This window comes from Phyllostomus hastatus, unplaced genomic scaffold (genome assembly GCF_019186645.2).
Source record: "Phyllostomus hastatus isolate PE091 unplaced genomic scaffold, TTU_PhHast_1.1 phas_contig_432, whole genome shotgun sequence".
NCBI lineage: Eukaryota > Metazoa > Chordata > Mammalia > Chiroptera > Phyllostomidae > Phyllostomus > Phyllostomus hastatus.
Genome location: NW_025333880.1, coordinates 1462021 through 1481451, shown reverse-complemented (window position 1 = coordinate 1481451; position 19431 = coordinate 1462021). Strand labels below are relative to the sequence as shown.

General features: G+C 38.1%; 1 pseudogene; it reads right to left on the bottom strand.

The window, feature by feature from the left end:
* LOC123822828 overlaps positions 1-18921 on the bottom strand; it is a 79938-nt pseudogene extending 61017 nt beyond the window's left edge.
* Positions 18922-19431: the final 510 nt, after the last annotated feature.

Genomic DNA, 19431 nt, shown 5'->3' with positions numbered 1-19431 from the left:
GTCAGCATGTTCCTATCATACACTTCAGAGGAAAATAGACTAAACATGGATTAGAGAATCACATAAAGTAGAACACTGAAATATTTTAGGTAAAAGACAGGACAAATATATTTAAGGCTTTTGGGTGAACACAAAGCAAACGAGTAAAGGAAAAGACTGCCAGACCAGACTGCATGAACAGTTGTAAGCCTCTGTACATCCAGGCACTCCATAAAGAAATGGACATGACAAGCAACAGTATAGGAGAATGCATATACAACAATTCATCAAATGCATTATTATCAAAAATATATTTTTTAGAATCTTTAAATTTATAAAAAATAAAACAGAGAAATGGGCAAACAGTATGGACAGACAAGAATGGGAAATCCAAAATGTGCATTAAAGAAATTAAGGGTTACTTAGTTTTCCTGTTAACAATGAATAAAAACAATAATTTGGCACATTTTAAGTCATCTGAAGATCCTACAAGTTTTAAGAGGGTGGAGTCTCTCACATATTGCTCACAGAAGTGTTGCTAGGGCAACTTCTTTGGAGAGCAGTTTGGCAATGACATAAGTTTGAAAATGCCAGGTGAAACCTACATACATTTAGTCCAGAAAATATATTTGTGAATGTTTTTTCATTATGGTTTATAATAGCAAACTATCAAAGGAGAAGCATAAATATATTGGAATATCCATACAATGAAATAGTGTATAGCTATAAAAATTAAAAGCATAGACCTATGATTATAAGCATGGGTAAATCTCAGAATATAATGTTGAGAGGAAAATATAAAAGAAATTGAGGGCTTATATAATTTAATGCCAACTCTATACAAACTTAAAATATCAAATCAAGGCAAATAATGCTTACATATTGCATATGAATGTTTGTATATGCAATAAAACTTTAAAAAATGAATAAAATAGAAAACCCATTCAGCACAGTTGTTAGTTCAGTTTCAATTATACTACTAATGTTTTATTTCATGATTTTGACAGTAGGTCCTTGAATATTCATTACATTATTATCTACACCTTACTGTCCATACCCTTGAAATATTATGAATGTTAATAAAATTATAGAGACCAGGAAAGACACTGAGAACCTGAAATTTGGCAAATAATATTCTGTTTTTAAAAAGAAAATGGGGATAGATTTTTTACTTATTTTTCAATAAATATCTGTTGTAATTCCATCATGTACCAGGCACTGCAAGCTGCTGGAGAAGCAACAGTGAATATCAACACCAGCATCAACAAAAACCCAGTCACTGCTCTTGGGGCTTATAATCCAAGTGTGACGCAACCTGCAGGCATTGGATCAAAACTTGTATGATCCGTCTTTAAAGTGATGGCTTGTGACAAAGTGGAACAAATCATACACGGCTAACTTTATTTATTTACAGCTCACTTCACTTAGTTCTTTTAAGGGATCTTTTTTTCATTTTATATCTGGATGTCAACAATTCTATGACAACATGTAGATTAGCTGATATCAATCTGAAAGAAGGTGTTTGGAGGAAATATTGCACACCTCAGTTCTCTACTTAAATCTATTAAGCGTTGTTGTTTGGTTTGTTTCTCAATGGCTAGGGCAAAGATATAAATAATAGGTTTATTGTTTCAAATTTCTACGTGAAACGAAGTAGAGAACGTTGCTATGCAATATTATATAGCACATTAACCAGTAATATTCCAAAATTCTATTTTTCTTCCAAATCACACTGCTTGTCATGAATTCACAAACATTGTCATGGCATGAAGTTACAATCCTTTTCTAAAACTGATGATTATCAATTGCTGTGGCTTACTTGATTTGTCCCAAATAGTGATCAGTTATGTTGAAAGTTTTATGAGGTCTGTCCAGAAAAGGTCCAATCATTGTTAACAAAACGAGAACAGTTTGTACAACATTGATGTAACCCAGTAGCCAAGGACAGTGGACTGGAATGCACATGTGTGCACAATGATGACTTCACCTTACTAGTGAGTGGGGGCGGTAGTTGCTGTGGAGTGAGCATGTGTACTGCGTGGCCATTGCATTACAATGACTGAGCAAATAGAGCATTGAATATGCATCCAGTTTTGTGTTAAGCTTGAACATTCCTCCACAGAAACTATTGGAATGATTCAGAATGCCACAGCTATGGGCAACTGGTGATTGGCAGCTTTATCATAACAACGCTCCTGCTCATGCATCACGTCTCGTACAGAGTTTTTTGGTGAAACATCAAATCACCCAGGTGACTCAGTCCCCCTTACAGCCCAGATTTAGTACCCTGCAACTTCTGGCTTTTCCCAAAACTAAAATCACCTTCAGAAGGGAAGAGATTTCAGAATGTTGGTGAGATTCAGGAAAATATGACAGGTCAGTTGATGGCAACTGGGGGAACTGTGTGAGGTCCTAAAGTGCCTACTTTGAAGGGGACTGAGGCATCATTGTCCTATGTATAATGCTTCTTGTATCTTATATCTTCTTCAGTAAATGTCTCTATTTTTCATATTACATGGCTGGATATCTTCTGGAAAGACATCGTATGTCTCCAACAAATGGCAGATTACAAGTTTTCAAGTGATTTTATTTTTTCCAAATAGCAAAGGGAACAGATACATTATAAATCTCAGCAGAGAATGTTATTAATAGTTATTAATATTTTAGAATATATATGTGCTATTTTTTATTTTGCCTGGCTTTTGATTGTAGCTATATCATTTTTTTTGCAAAATACATTACCTTTCTAGTTACCAAAATTCAATAAAAAAGAAAATACATCATAGCAGAACATTTTGGCAACCTATAAATTTTACTATGCATTGGAACACTTTAGATCAGTAAAAGGCATATCATGAACCAGTTGGGTTTATTCCAGAAATGTTAGGTTAGTTCAACATTATAAAATCAATCAATGTTATTCATCATATTTACAGACTAGAATGAAAAAAAACTATATGGCTACCTCAGTCCTTGCAAAAATAAATAAAATAAAATAAACATGTAGCAAAATTCAGCACTAATACTGAAAATTCTCCACTGAAAGCAGAAGATAATCCCTTTAAACTGAAAAAGAATCTAAAAAACAAACAAAATTAGACCTAACACCATGCTTCATAGGGAAAGAAAATATTACGCCCTAAAATGAGAACACAAGAGGATAAGGATATCTATTTGCTATTTCATTAACCTCTGTACTAAAAGTCTTTACCTGCAAGAAAAAATATGTACTAGAAAGAAAAAGTAAAATTGTCAAATAGTTTTTTCATAGATGACATTTTTGTATTTACAGAAAATCTTAAGTACTCTACAAAAAAAACAGGACAAATAAATGAGCTTAGCATTTAGCCATTTGAACATCAATATAAAAAAATCAGTTACATTTATATAAACTAGCAACAAATGTTTGAAAAATGAAAAATTAAAGTTATCATTTACATAGCACATATCCCAACTATTAAGTACAAAGGGGAATTTAACAAGATATGCAAAAAAGATACTCACTGAGAAATACAAAGCATTGCTGACAGAACTAGAGAATATCTATATTGCAGAGATTTTGCATATTTATGGATTAGAAGAAAAAAATAGTATTAAAACAGCAACTCCTCCCAAGTTGATCCTTAGAATCAAAGTAAACTGAATCAAATTCCAGCATTTTGGTAGAAATTAAGTTTAATCTCAATATCTGATTTCTAAAATTTGCAGGATAACATCAAAACACATTAAAGTAAGATGAAATTGGAAGAGTTATACTACTGGATTTTAAAACTTACTTATCAAGTAAGAGAGCTAAAGTAAAGTAAAGAGAGCTTGAGAGCTAAAGCATTCAAGCTGGGTGGTACTTTGTGAAGTAGAAGTATAGATGACAGAACAAGGAGGTTAGAAGTAGAGCTGTACACATAGTCACCTGAGGATGCAATGTGTGAAGGTTGTTCAGTGGGGGAAAGAAAGTCTTTTCAATAAATTGTGCTAGAAGGGCTGCATATTCACAATCGCTAAAAAGAACAGTAAGCGTTACCTCAACCTATACATGAAAATTAACTGAAATATATTATAGATCTAAAAAAACTGTAACTATAAAATTGTTAGAAGAAAATACAGGGCAAAAATCTTGTTTTCATTTTTTTTCTTTTTTTGGGACAAGAATCTTTGAACCAAGAAGATAAATATTTCCGAAGACACAGAAAGAACTCATAAAAAATAAAGTTTCACAGTTAAATTATGGAATTTGTTCTCAAACTTACTTCCTCTGACTCTCAAAGCTAAATCTATAACATTATACATACTTTCCCTCATATTCCTTTTTCTTTCCTTTTCTCATCCATGTGAACTTCAGGATGTGAAGAACAAAAGCAATTCTTGATTAGAATAAATAATGACAAAACATTTTTCCTACCTCAAAAAGTCCTCTTATTTCTTTGAGTGTCTAGTAAAGATTTGGTTTTACTTTTGAGTACCCTGTAAATGTTTGTGAACACAAAAATAATCTTAAATATTTGCATACAATAAAACAAGTTTCTAATAATGAATATCGTTTATCAGTGCTTACTATGTACCAAGTGCAATTCCAAATATTCTATGTGCATTAACTCATTTTATCCCAAGACTAACTCTGTGAGTGCAGGTGTTCTTAAAACTCACTTTTACAGATGACGAACATGAGATACAGATTGATAATTTACCTAAATTAGATTCAAATCAGGATTTGAGCTCAGGGTGTCTAACACCACAGTCTACGCTTTTAACCGCCCACCATGTACAACTGATGTACTGTATAGTTCAAGACTTTCCAAATTTGAGCAGCCTCATTGAAACACGAACCCTGGCCTGCCAGCAGAGATTCCTTAGGTCAGAGAATTTGCCTTTCTAAAAAGCTTCCTAATGATGTCGATCCTACTGGTCCTCAGACCATGGAATAGACCATGTGTGGGGAGATGGAAATGATCCTGCAAAAGACCTTTAAAACAGGAGAAACTTTATCAGCCCAGCAAAATCATCTATAACTTCACTTTAGACAAGATAGTATAACCCCTTTAAATCCATAAAACTTTCTTAAATCAATGTGGTTTAACACCTAGAGACAAGCAAAAGATGGTTTTCATATACTTTTAAAAGTATTCTTTACCTGTGTGCTCTCTAAAAGTAGAGCACACCTGGCATCGTGTTTTGATGACTGTTCTCCAATGACGAGGAGGGTGACAGACAGCAAGCGTCCAGAAGTCTGCAATCCGTTGGGTTGAAGGGCTGAACTCTGTCCTCCATCAGCTTGCCCATACAACCTCAGAAACTAATATTTCAGCCACGACTGACTTTAGCTCAGAAAAGAAGATTGACATTTTATATTAGAAGTTTCTCACACGTATTTTGCTTTCTGAAAGAGGAAGTAAAGCTGGGAAAAACATGCAAATCTTAGCTCCCGGGATAGAGGAAAGGAGGCTGCTGTGAACAAAGCCTGCGCGTCGCATTAGTCCGTTTCCCCGGGGCCCAGGCTATCTGCAGAAAGGCAGCTGTTGGAATTTAAGCACCAATTAAAGGTTTTACAGGATTTAGTCAATTTCTTTCACAGGAACATTCTACCTGTGTACTTAGAACGTAAATCAACTGAGTATCCTATTAAGGGGGGAGCATATACTGAGGGGCTTTTAGCATAAGAAGCAAAGATGGGGGAAAATAATTTTAAATAAAACAGTAATACAGTTTGGATGTGAAACCTCTTTACCAAGCATCAGTTGGATATGTCCTAAAATGTCGAAGTTGTCAGCATTTCCACAGTAAACTATATTTGAGAACTTGAAGGATCATGCCTTAAAGATGCTGTTTTCGGTATGCTTTATTTTCTTTTTGCTGTCATGTCTTGCTTGGCATGCAGTGATTTCTCAGAAGTTAAAAAGTTTGTTCATAATTATTGCTACTTCTGTGCTGCAAGACAATTTCATTTGAAACCCATATGTCTCATATTTGCAAGTATAGTGAAAAACAATGTATTTGATGTTTCTGTTGATTAAGAAAAGGTGGGTTATGGAGAAAGCGAGCACATGCACTAATTCATGCCAGTTTCCACTGTTTCCAGTGTTTCCAAAAGCAATGAAATGCTTTATTAGCTCTTAAACCTCAGACATGGTCTCTTGCTTTGGGAAATAAAATGCAGACATATGCAAAATGCTCATGCATTGTATTAATGAATACTGATTAATGTAAGTGCATATCCTATAAGAAACCTCTGAAAAAGGTAATGTTAAAGGTCAAAGAAACATAATGTAGCACCTAAAGTCTCTTAGCCAAGTCTTTTCTCCTTGTTTCCTGAGACATTTCAGAATGCATCCAGATGATTCCTTTTGTAACCCAGTGCCGTACCCAGGAGATGCTGTAATTCTACTAAGTAAATCTATTTTATTTATCTCCTGTTACCGAACTTGTAAGCACTATCAGGAGTACAAAATGATTCTTTAGAAGTTATCTGCACTGACTACTACATCTTAACTGTCTTCAAAGTGCTATATTAGAAGATTCATTTTGAAATAAATAAAACGATGTAGTAAATGTTTCCTTTGAGGAGCCCTACAACATTCAGCACAAACTCTTTTGGGGAGTCCACAGAGGAGCTTTATAACTGGGAGGGCAGGTTTTAAGGTGGATTTGGGGGGTCTCCTTTCCCCCATATAGTTATTTTAAATAATGGCAAAAAAGCCACACTCATATATCTAATAAGTTTCAAAAACTACTGAGATGCATATTTCTCATGTAAGTGCTGAGAAGAGAATCATAAAAAATATCTAATTAACTTGAACAAGGGCACTTACTTGGCAAGAAAGGAAAGTGTTTCTGAGAAACCAACTTTTAACCTGAGACTTTCTAAATTAATACAGATCAGCTAAGAGAGGGGGACAGGTAGAGAGGATAAAGAAAATAGTGATGCAGCCACAGAGAACACTGGGTGTGAAAACTGAAGAAAGATGCCATGGAAATGCTTGAGAAATGGAATAAAAGTCGCTGTGGTCCAGACAGAGACAGCACAGGCAGAGAAAATCCTGACAGGAGGCCGGTGGTGGCAGGGGCAGGGCTTTGACAGCAGTGTTAGGGATGTCAGACTCTAAGGGAGATAGGGGATCTGTTATCATGCTATTGTTATCATAATATTTACCTCTTTAAGAAAACCTCCCTTCCTGCTGCTTAGAAAATTGATTGGCGGGGTAAGAGGGGGAGCAGAGAGACCAACAGGAGCCTTTCCTTTACGGGGAGAGGATGGTGGCACTGTGCACCAATGCAGTAGGAGGGGAGATGGATTAAAATGTTCATTTGTAGAGGGCAAACACATGGAATTCAAAAAAATAAGAAAGAAAAAGATATCAAGGATGATTCTCATATTTCTGGCTTAAGCAACGGCAAGATGAAGAAGCAATGACCTGGATCGTGAATGGGGCTTTGCATTTATTCAACAAACATTTTTTTGAACATACTTGCTGCATGACAAGTATCCTCCTAGATGATTGGACCTGAAATAAAGCCACTGTTCCAGAACAGTGAATATGCATATATTCACTGAACCCTTAATAAATGTTACATAATTGGAACTATTATTACCTCCATTTTGCAGATGAGAAAAATGAGGTATAAACATTTAAGAAACACAGTTGGTAAATAGTACATTTAGAACGGGAGCTAGGAAACTGGCTCCAGAGCTCATGCATTTAAATGCTACACTAGAGAACAGTGTGCATCACTGCACTAATATGCAGCCAGTAGGCGTAGCAAACAACCTCCTGCACTCCACAGTCGGATGGAGTAGGGAGGGTGAATAAATGCTACAGTTGACACACTTACAGAGATTCATCATACAAATATTTAACATTTGAAATTGAAGTATTTGTGAGTGACACTAAAAAGAAAGAGGAAAGGAACAACAAATCAACAATTTTCTGCTGCTGTTCTAATTAATAGTATTTATTCCTGGAGTCAGTAGAAAGTGGGAAAATGTGTCTACGATAAACTCAGACAGTCTCATTCCCTAACTGCCTCCCCATGTGCATCTCTCTCAGAGGTGAGAGTGATTCTCATGTTAAGGCCCATGTTCCCTCTCCACAAATGTAACTACTTCATCAGGTGCACATGTGGAGAAAGGCAGGCTGCTCACACCACCTCCATAGTAAGAAATCACACATGTATTGCTAATGGGACACCTCAAGGGACTGCATTGTTGTCCCCATTTAGGTCACAGGTTTTAATTTTGTTTCCTATTATTGTCACACCACCAAGAGTGGCATCATTCACCCCACTCACTGCATGTGACTTGCAATGCCTTTCCTAGGGGAAGAAATACACTTCCTTCAGTCATCAGCTGTAAGCTTGGCCGTGTGACTGGCTTTGGCCAGTGGGATGCAATCAGGACTGAAACGTTCCACATCTGAACTTGAAGAGCCATCAAATGGTTTCCCCTTCACTCTTTTACCTTCTTACCATGAGAATAGCATGTACGAGGGGCTACTCCTACAGTCTGGACCCCAGAAAGGGGAAGACATGGGAAATCAACCTGCAAATAAAACTAGCCAGCAAAGCCGCTGAAATTTGGGGGCTGTTTATCATTGTAGGATGACACAGCCTAAGCTGACTGATACAAAAATCCAAGATTACTTTTGCCTAAATTTGAATATATGAGAAGTTCACTTTAAATCTTCCTTTAGAGCCTATGCCACATAAGATGCAACTCCATGTACTTTGGGAAATATTTTTTAAGATTTTATTTTTAGACAGAGGGGAAGAAGGGAGACTGTGAGAAACATCAATGTGCTCCTTGCTCACCCCCAACTGGGGACCTGGCCTGCAACCCAGGCATGTGCCCTGACTGGGAATTGAACCAGCGACCCTTTGGTTCATAGGCTGACAATCCACTGAGTCATACCAGCCAGGGAACTTTGAGAACTTTCTATCATCCCCTTTATCTATAGGTGGGCTTGGATCTGACAACTAAGACAATTATTGGAAGACCTACAAGCAATGTAGATTCAACCCTGAAATGATAAACATTGTTTCTGGTTCACCAGCAAGAGCTTAACATCTTAATAGGAGTTGTTCCCACACATCCATTTGATGACCAGCTCCAAAAATTCATATTGCCTTCCACATCCCCATCTTTCATCTATAGGGGTAACAGTTTTGTAAATCTCATTGTGAAAAGTTTTCTGAGGGGAAGGGATTAGCAGCAGTGGGACACACACATGTGAGTGAGTCTAGAGGCCATTTATCATTCAATATCTCACAATATTCTCTTCTATCTTTGGTGTCTGTTGATCAAGTCCACGGGGGGACAGGTGCCAGAATTCAGATCTAGGCAAGTGACAAGTTAGAGGTGGTACCAGTGCAACACACCTGGGAGATCTGATTCATATCAACTCAGCATAAATAGCCTAAGATATGAGAAAAGAAGGACAGGGGAAGAGACCACAGGATTTTCCCCCTGATGACATAATTTAACATACCAACATGGCAAGCAAAATGACAAAATAGGCCCCTTGGTGGTGGTGGGGAAGGGGGCTTGAGCACCACCTGTCTCCTCAGTCCTTGATTTCCTTTCACACATAAAGTCCCATGAGGAAGAAATAGACCTTAAGTTTGCTCAAGGAAGGAGGGAACATGTGCCTAGTAGTAGCAGTAATTTGAAATTCAAAACCAAGTCATAAGGAAATAAGACCAAGTGAAATTGTCATTTTCTCTTAAGCTCTGACAAACAGATTTCTGTTCTCTGCTTTTCTGGACGGTGAATGGATAGAAAGTGACTTGTTCCCTTAGCATTCTTCTCTCTCAACTTTTCATAGGCCAGTGCAGATGATGAACTATGTTTTCTTCCTTAAAATTAAAATACCCTCTTCCTCCCACCCAAAGGATAGATGCCAAGGCTATTCTCTGAACAGCTTTTGATTTTGTGCCATCTGCTACCTAGGAAGCGTGATTTCAAGGAAAGCACTGATGTGGCATCTCTTAAGGTGTTCTAGGCAACCCCTTCTTCCAAAGTGCTAGACACAAACCTGTTTATTCTCTGTCTGCCACCATGATTTGTTTGTGATTTTTTATTACTGTACTTTGCATCTAAATGAACTCACAGAATATAATACAAATTTGCAATTGAGTTAATAGGTTGAATAGAAGGTTTTTAAAACATTATTTTCTTCAATCAGGAGGTTCTCTTGGACATGCCAGTTACCCACATGAACTTTCTCATAAAACAGCATTTCCCATAACTTTTTTATACTTACTCTGGCAATGCTAACCCTTATACTTTTCCTTATTTCAGGAAAAAAAGTAGGTGAAGAAAAGTTACACTCTTCTTCAACTTGAAATTCCCCATTTATTAAAAGTAGTGTGGTGTCAAAGGATATTCTTGCAACTGTTGGTCAAAAGAGGAGCTTGATATAGTATTATCACAAAAATTGTAATAACACTCATTTTGAACAAATAGCAATGAATGAACTGAACATCTGCTATTATTTCACATGACATTTCCACTTTTCTAGATCTTTGGTCTTTTCCTTTGTTCACTTAACCATCTATCTTATATATAAGGTCTGTCTAGAAAAGGTCCAACTATTGTTAATATAACAAGAACAGTTTGTGTGACATTGATGTAACCTGGCAGCCAAGGAGAGTGGACGGGAATGTGCATACATGAACAATGATGACTTCACTGTACTAGTCAGTGGGGGTGCTAGACGCTGCTGGATGAGCATGTGTACTGTGTGTCCATGGCATTCAAAATGACTGAGCAAGTAGAGCAAAGAGTCTGCATCCAATTTTGCATTGAGCTTGAACATTCCTCCACAGAAACTATTGGAATGATTCAGAAGACCACAGTTATGGGAAACTGGTGATTGGCAGCTTCATCATGACAATGTACCTGCTTATGTACCATGCTTCGTGCAGAGTTTTTTGGCAAAACATCAAGTCGCCAGGTGACTCAGCCCTCCTACAGCTCAGATTTGGTACCCTGCAACTTCTGGCCTTTCCCAGAACTAAAACCACCTTAAAAGAGAAGAAATTTCAGACCACTGATGAGAATCAGGAAAATACAATGGGGCAGCTGATAGCAATGGCAAAAACTGTGTGAGGTCCCAAGGTGCCTACTTTGAAGGGGACTGAGGCATCATTGTCTTATGTACAATATTTCTTGTATCTTGTATCATCTTTAATATATGTCTCTATTTTTCTATTATATGACTGGATGCTGTCTCATAAGAGAAGTACAGATATAAGCAGCCCAAAGCTGGTAGAACAGCTCCAGGAACTCACTCAGACCCCCAGGATCCTTCTCTCTTGCAGCTCCCCGGTGTTCGGCACTGTTCGGCTTCCATCCACAAGCTGCCATGGTCCATGCTGCCTGCTGAATCATTAGGCATCATGTCTGCATTCCAGAGAGTGAAAAGGAGAAAGTAGGGTAGAGGGTGGGTTCAAAATAAAGCATCTCCAAGCAGCCTAACTTCCACACAACAGTGCTGGGCACACCTCATGGACCCGGTCTCAGCCACATGTCCGCATGAAGTTCCAAGGTGGGCCTGGAAATGGAGTCTGCAGTTGGCACTATGTCACTTTAGGTAAAATATGATTACAAGAAACAAAAGGAAAATTAGGGTAGCAGGCAACCACCTGTCTCTGCCACAATGCTCCTCACAAGATTATAGTGCAAATTCGATGAGTTAATACATGCTGAACTCTTAGCATAGTGACTGATTCACTCCCTCAGAAGCTATCATATTACTATTAGCCAATAGCCAGGGACATAACATTCTATTATTTAGAACTCATTCAGAAGGAAACTATCTGTAATTTGGCAGGGTGTAAATTCTTTGTCCTATTTGGCACTGATTAAATTTTAAAGGAAATGTTTTTAGAAAGTCATAGACAAAATGTATAGGAAAAGCAGTTTAAGCCACTAGTTATACTTGAGAGTTTATAAATCAACAACAACAAAAATTTTAAAGAAAAGATCCAAAGCTAGACAACTGTATAGAATGAGGAGGAAAACGGTTTCCTTAAATTCTAGAGTAATTCTCAATAAGTAACTTAGAGATGATAATAGAACGCGAGTTCTCCCTCAATGCTCCACAGGTTTTCACAGTTTGGCACGGTGCTCGTGTGGGTGGAGAGCGAAGCGGAAGTCACAGCGCCTGTTCTTCCACAGATGTCCTTAGTTGCTGCTTGCTGACGCTTCACTTTCTATTTTCTCCAGCCTTTCCTTTCTCTCTTTTGATCTAAGTCTCCATCTCCTTTCTCCTTCCCTTTGCATTTTCCTCTGGGGCTGTTCTGTCATGTTTTACTTTGCAATGTTTTTGAGGGTTGATGCAAATTGTAATCAGTGTCTTTTATTCCTTTTTAGAGTGCACATCACCCTGAATCACTGTTTCCAGGCAAAAGAAGATGCCAGGTACTTTAAATTCTAATTCTCTCTTTTGATACACTCTCAAAACTGAAATGAAAAGCCTTCCAGGCTGCGGGGGAACATGGTAGCAGGATGTATTTCCCTATCACAGACACCTAGGCGTGTGCTGCCTCATGAAGTGAATTAATTTTTCTCAGCCTCAGTTTCTCTTTCCCCCAAACTGGTGCAATAATAGCGTATGTTACATCAAGGACTTTTGTTAAGGATTAAATATGGTAATGAAGGGAACCTCCTAGCACAATAAGAAACTGGGAGCAAACAAACATTAGCTCTGATAACAATGATGGTGATAATAAAACTAGATTCAGAAAATCCAGTCAGCTTTTGGTATCTACAAAATATTGTTGTTAAATAATGATTATTTTACTATGTTATTAAATCAAGAAGAATTTACTACATTGCCCCAAATAAATAAAATCTCAAAAACTGTGGCTAAGTTTGGTTCATCTGTTGGGTCAATTTCATTATCTGATAGGATACTACCAATTATCCAAGGTCTGTCCTTGTGGCTATAGTCCAGTAGGCAGCACTGTTATTCACCATCTCTGTGACAAAATACGATCTCTTACTTTCAACTCTCCATTATTTGGTCTGACTCAAAAATATATCATCTTTCTGTTTCATTTTTTTCTTGTGCTTTGGAATTATTTCCTCATTGTTAATCATTCTCTAGACAGAACAATCCAGACTTTCTCAAATAATACCATACTTTATCCATCCTCACTAATATACCTTTAGTCAAATTAGTGTGAATATGTTTATTCTTTGCATGGCCAAGTGCTCCCACTCATTCACTTCCTTGCAAAGCACATATGGTGTTTTCTATCTAATAGTCCTTTTCCCAAGGCACTGACATATCTTGACAGACTTTCAGTACCTCTATCAAAAACAAAGCTTCTTAAATTGTTTTGGCTGGCAGGTGTTTTGGAAAACCTGACAAAAGGGATAGATATTTTCTCTGAAAAAATAATGCACACATGTTGCTATGGAACGACAGTTCTGTCCTCCCAAAATTTGTAGGTTGAAATCCTAACTCCCAAGGTGAGGATAGCAGAGGAAGTGGGGAATTCGGGAGGTGATAAGGTCATTAGGGTGGAGCTCTCATGAATGAGATTAGTGCCCTGATAAGCGAGACCTTAGAGAACTTCCTCACCTTTTCCACCACGTGAGGATTACACAATGAGTCTGCAACTTGGGAGAGGGCCTTCGCTGGACTGAGCTGGTACCCTGATTTTAGACTTCTAGCCTTCAGAATTATAAGAAATAAATGCCTGTTGTTTATAAGCCACCCAGTTTGTTGTATTTTGTTAGAGCATCTCAAATGAAAGCAATTGCCAAGTGCTGCTTCTCCCTTCCCTTTTGCTACTTTCCCCCCAAATGTATGACTTTCAAGTCTGCTCCTTCAAATTCTACATGCTTTCAAACCCTTACCTACAGTCATGCTCAAATCTACCAGGCACAGTTTTAATATTTCCAGGTCTGCTAGGATGGCTTGATCCAAGTCTGTACCAACTCTAGGCCAATTCTAGCCCCAATGTCCTCTCTTCCATAATGATCCCAGGCCTCCTCCACTTACTGCAAGGCCTTGGTGCAGAAAGTAGTTAGTGTGAGAGAACCCAGCCTGGATTTTGCTGTTTCTGCTTTTTATCTCAGAATTTGTATATTAAGCACTCTGTCTCTAAATTATGCTAAAGCTATTGTCTTGGTATAGTTTTAGTTTTCTTTTCTTCTTGGTCTCCACTGCTTTTGGAAGAAATTTTGGGAAAGAGGGACAAAGGCAGACACCAATATGGTGAACTATGTGGAATTATTTAGAGAGAACTCTCTGAAACCAGTTTGGGGAATAGGTTGGAAGAAATCTTAAACAAATTGAAAGACTAAATAGAAGGCTATTTTAATAGTGTAAGTAAAATATAAGGAAGGCCATTTTTTGTAGTGGAAGAGGCTGTGGTGGGTTCGGATGATTTTAAAAATTTGAAAAGTGTCAAGAAGCATAAGGAGGGAAGGGTAACCCCTGGGTTTCTGTCTTATCCATTTAATATCATTATAGTAGAATCATTCTGATACAAAGAAAAGAGGATGAGGATGAATTTGGGCAAATGGGCAGCGCATGCAGAAGGAATTTCATTAATTCAGTTTCACAAGAGTTTGGGATGCCTGAGGAATATTCAGGAGAATTTGCTCACTGGGTATTCAGAAGTAGAAAGCACAAAAAAAAGATTGGAACTAAAGATAGAAATCTGGCAGTGTACAGCATAAGGCTGAGAGAAGAAGCTGTGCTCCTGTGTGAGGGCTTTCAAAGGAAGCAGGTAGAAAAGAGAAGAGTGGAAGAAAGGATGCCAGGATAGAAACTTGAGAGACACTTTCCTGGATGGAAGAGGAGCCAGTGGAAAGGCCCAGAAAAGAGAAAGAAGTAACACAGGGAGGAAAACTAGCAGAGGCCCATCTTAGAAGTTTAGGGTAAAATCAGTTTTCTGATTAAAGTGTTGATCCATCTTGTGAGTATGGAACAGAAAATAAAGGAGGAAGTGAAAGTCTCAACATCAAGTTGCTTGAAGACTGAAGATCCTTTGAATTCTTTAGCATAAGGAGCTCTTTGGTGATGTTTGCCAAGAACATTTCTTATTGGTTGGTGAGGGTGAAATCAGATTACAGTGGATCAAGGTTTGGGTAAGAAGGGAAGAATTGGAGGTAGGAAGTATAGACCTCTTATCTATAGTGCCTTATCCATTACAGTCCTTAAAGAACAAAATAAGGGCAGAAGTTACAGTAATACACATAATAATACTCTCGTATAACACTCCTGGCCTGGGACTACATGTGTATATACCTTCTTTCCCATTCTAAATGAAAAATTCCTTCATGTAAGGAGATGTATCTAAATCCTGTTTGTATCATGTAGTACTGGGCACCTATGATGAGTGTATTAAGAATTTGTTGGTCAAATGAGTGAACCAATGAAAGAGTCAAAGCACCAAGACTCAACTCTCATCCAAATCCCAAACATAATCTTTAGTACTTGTTTCCAGGTGCCACTGCCTGTAAGAGTGTTTAGCCTCCAATTTGAAACCATGAAGAGATACTGACTTGTAGCTTATTTTATGAGATGTGAATGATAGTTCCTGGCAGCCACAGCAGAGGAGCTATTAGGATGCACAGAAAACTCTGACAACCAGCTGAGGTATGTAAATGCCATGCATACAGCCCTTCTTTAAAAGGGGCTTTCAAACCCTAATGTGTTTCCCCATTTATCTATCATTACACAAGTAAAGAAATACTTTTTCATATGTAACTACCCACAGGTGCTAATTTAATTTTATTATTGTTCTCTGCAGTGCTGCCAGGCAAATATCCTTTGAGCCTGTTTTGATTAATAACATGGTTTGCATTTATTGTTTGATTTCCAAGTCCATCTGAAAGTGAGACTCCCCTGCGGACCTCCAGATCTTCTCCACATCAGCTCTGTCTGGAAAGGAAGGCTCTGGTTGCTACAGATCTTAGAGAACACACCACTGAGCACAAATATAAAAGGAGCAGCATGTACACAGAGCCACAGAAAGGAAAACAACTCTGAAGTAAATGTGTCAGAGCTTAGTTTCTAAGAGGAAAGAACCAAAGATAAATGTGGACCAAAATATCTAATGCAAGGTCCTTTCAACTTGCACCACAGGCCTGGCTTCTTATATAGGCCAGTAGTGGTTTGGAAAGCCAAGTAAAGAAGTACAATAGGAATGCTTTCTGTTAGACTTGTAATCCAAATATCTAGACATGCATAATTTCTTCAGCTGACTGTGGTGACCACATCCTTAATATTTACATGAAGTTGGCCTGAATCCCTCAAATCCTCTACGGTGAGTGAGGGAAAGATACAGTGAGCAAGTTCACATTTCTCCATGTCATTTCAGTTGAATTCTCAATCTCCACTCCAGGTTATGCTTCCTGTGTGTGAAGGAATCCTTTGTTCTATATCCCATTGTCCCACTGAGTTACACACATGTATCTTTATCCTCTCAATTCCTCTAGCACAAAGTAATGTGTATTTCAGACTTTACTTAAAAATTTAGGAGGGTCACAGCTTGACTTCCACTGGGAACATCCAAGCCCAGCACAAGTAGCAGCCATCTCAGAATGCTTTATAGCTCGGGCAGTGTGGCTCTGGGCAGAACACAGGTGGAGGCTGACCTTGGACTATATCACCCAGGAAACCCCAGAGCCTCAAACCCAGTGGACAACTACAGACAATGTCAGAACACCACCACCATGCCCTTGCATGGCTCACCCTCCACAGAGGGTGGAGGTTGGTGGTCAGTGGTCACAGCCAGTCCTTGCAGCTGACTGGCCTGGGTAAATCCCTCCAATTGACCTGCCAACAGCAATCAAGGCTCAAATACAAGAGGAAGGTGTACCTAGCCCACACAAAGAGCATACCTTAAATACCCAGCTTGGGTGATAAGGGAGGCTGTGCCATTAGACACTAGAGGACACCTACCGCACTAGGCCAGGATACCAAGACAGGGAGTCATGACAGCTCTACATAATACATAGAAACAAACACAGGGAGGCTGCCAAAATGAGCAGACCAAGAAACATGGCCCAAATGAGAGAACAGATCAGATCTCCAGAAAAACAATTAAACAAAATGGAGCTAAGCAGTCTATCAGGTACAAAGTTCAAAACACTGGTGATAAGGATGCTCAAGGAACTCAGTGAGGACCTTAACAGCATAAAAAAGATCCAGTAAGAAATGAAGGATACACTAATTGAAATAAAGAACAATCTACAAGGAAACAACAGTAGAAAGGTTGAAGCCAAGAATCAAATCAATGATTTGGAACAGAAGGAACCAAAAAACAACCAATCAGAACAAGAAGAAAAAAGAATCCCCCACTCCAAAAAAACAATATAAAAAGTGTGAGCAGCCTCTGGGATAACTTCAAGCATTCCAACATTCACATCATAGGGGTGCCAGAAGAAGAAGAGAAAGAGCAAGAAATTGGAAATCTATTTGAAAAAAAATAATGAAAGAAAAATTCCCTAATTTGGTGAAGGAAATAGACATGTAAGTCCAGGAAGCCCAAAAAGTCTCCAACAAGATAGATTCAAAGAGGCCCACTCCAAGACACATCATAATTAAAATGCCAAAGGTTAAAGATAAAGAATTTTAGAAGCAACAAGAGAAAAGGAGATAATTATCTACAAAGAAATTTCCATATGATTGTCAGCTGATTTTTCAAAATAAACATTGTAGGTTAGAAGGGACTGGCAAGAAATATTCAAAGTCATGAAAAGCAGACACCTACAGCCAAGATTGCTCTACCCAGCAAAGCTATCATTTAGAATTGAAGGGCAGATAAAGAGCTTCCCAGACAAGAAAAAATTAAGAGTTCATTATCACCAAGCCATTTTTACATGAAATGTTAAAGGGACTTATGTAAGTCAAAGAAGAAGATCAAAACTATGAGCAATAAAATGGCAATAACTACATACCTGTCAACAATTGAATCTAAAAAACAAACTAAGCAAACCAGAAGAACAGAGACAGAATCATGGATATGGAGAATGTTTTGATGGTTGCCAGATTAGAGGGGGTTTTGAGGAATGTTTGAAGAGGTGAAGGGATTAAGGAGTACAAATATGTAGTTACAGAACAGCCATAGAGATGTAAAGTACAGTATAGGAAATGGAGTAGCAAAAGAACTTATACATATGACCCATGGACATGAACAAAGGCGTGGGGTTTGCCTGAGGGAGTGGGAGGGCTTTGCCTGAGGTAGTGGGGGTGCTGGGTGGAGGGGAGCAAAGGGGGAAAATTGGGACAACTGTGATAGCATAATCATAAAATATAATTTTAAAATTAATAAAAAGCATTTAGAGACAAAAGAGGAAGAAGTAGGTTTACTTAGTTTGTGCAGCAGCACCAACAACTCAACATAGATGATTGACATCTCTGGCCTTGAACACCCTTGAACTAACCTAAGGAATTGGTGGTGGCTATTTGTTTCTACTAGAATTTCAGCCTTGCACCATATTGCTGCCCACCCCTGCCTCCTCAGACCAAGCTCACTCATCCGTCGCTCCCACCCAAGGTTTCAGATAATTGCTGCTGCCGCACAGTGTAGCTAGCCCTCTGTTTTATCGCAAACCATCTGCTCATGCCCAAAGGGTCTCATCCTCGTATTTATGACCAAACATGACTCTTCTCACCCTAGGAGTTCTGTGTCGGCCCTTAAAGTAACACAATTTTACCTCCCTCTGCTACTTTAAAAAAAAGCTTGTATGCTTCAACTCTTTCTTATGCAAATTTCATACTTATCACCTTCTCAAAAAAATTAAAACTATAAAAAATGAGAATTTATTTTACTTATTTTGCCTTTTCGCCTAAAGAATTTATCCTAATTCTCCCCATTTTGAGCTAATCTATCTTTAGAAATGTCCCAACAAAAATGGTAAAAAAAGGGAAAGTGGAAATCTTCTGTTTTGTGTAACTTACCTTCCCGCCAGTCCTCAACACCCATCTTGGTTCACTATATCCAGACGTTTTATTATAGCTCCATGATGGTTAACTTTATGTGTCGACTTGCCAAGGTCACAGGGTGCCTGGACTTTAGGTCAAACACTATTCTGGGTGTGTCTGTGAGGGTGCTTTTGAGTGCGATTAATATTTGGGTCAGTAGACTGAGTGAAGCAGATTGCAGTACACCGGATAGATGTATAATGTTCACCAGCTTTGTCACCTTATCATTATCTTTATTTGGATAATAAGTACTATCTAAGGATATATACCTGGGCATGAGCTGGAAAGGCATGGGCTTCTGATGGTTAATTTTACCCTGTCAGTGCATTTAAAGATGTTCACTAATATTTAGTTTCATCCATTTCAATGTAAGCAATATTTTTTAATCCACCCAACAACAAAAATACAATACTCGGTATATTTTGTATCTGATTTAAAACATGTATTTGTTAAATAAAAGATTTTCTGAAACACCTTTTAAACCTACCATACCTTATACCGCCCATAAACT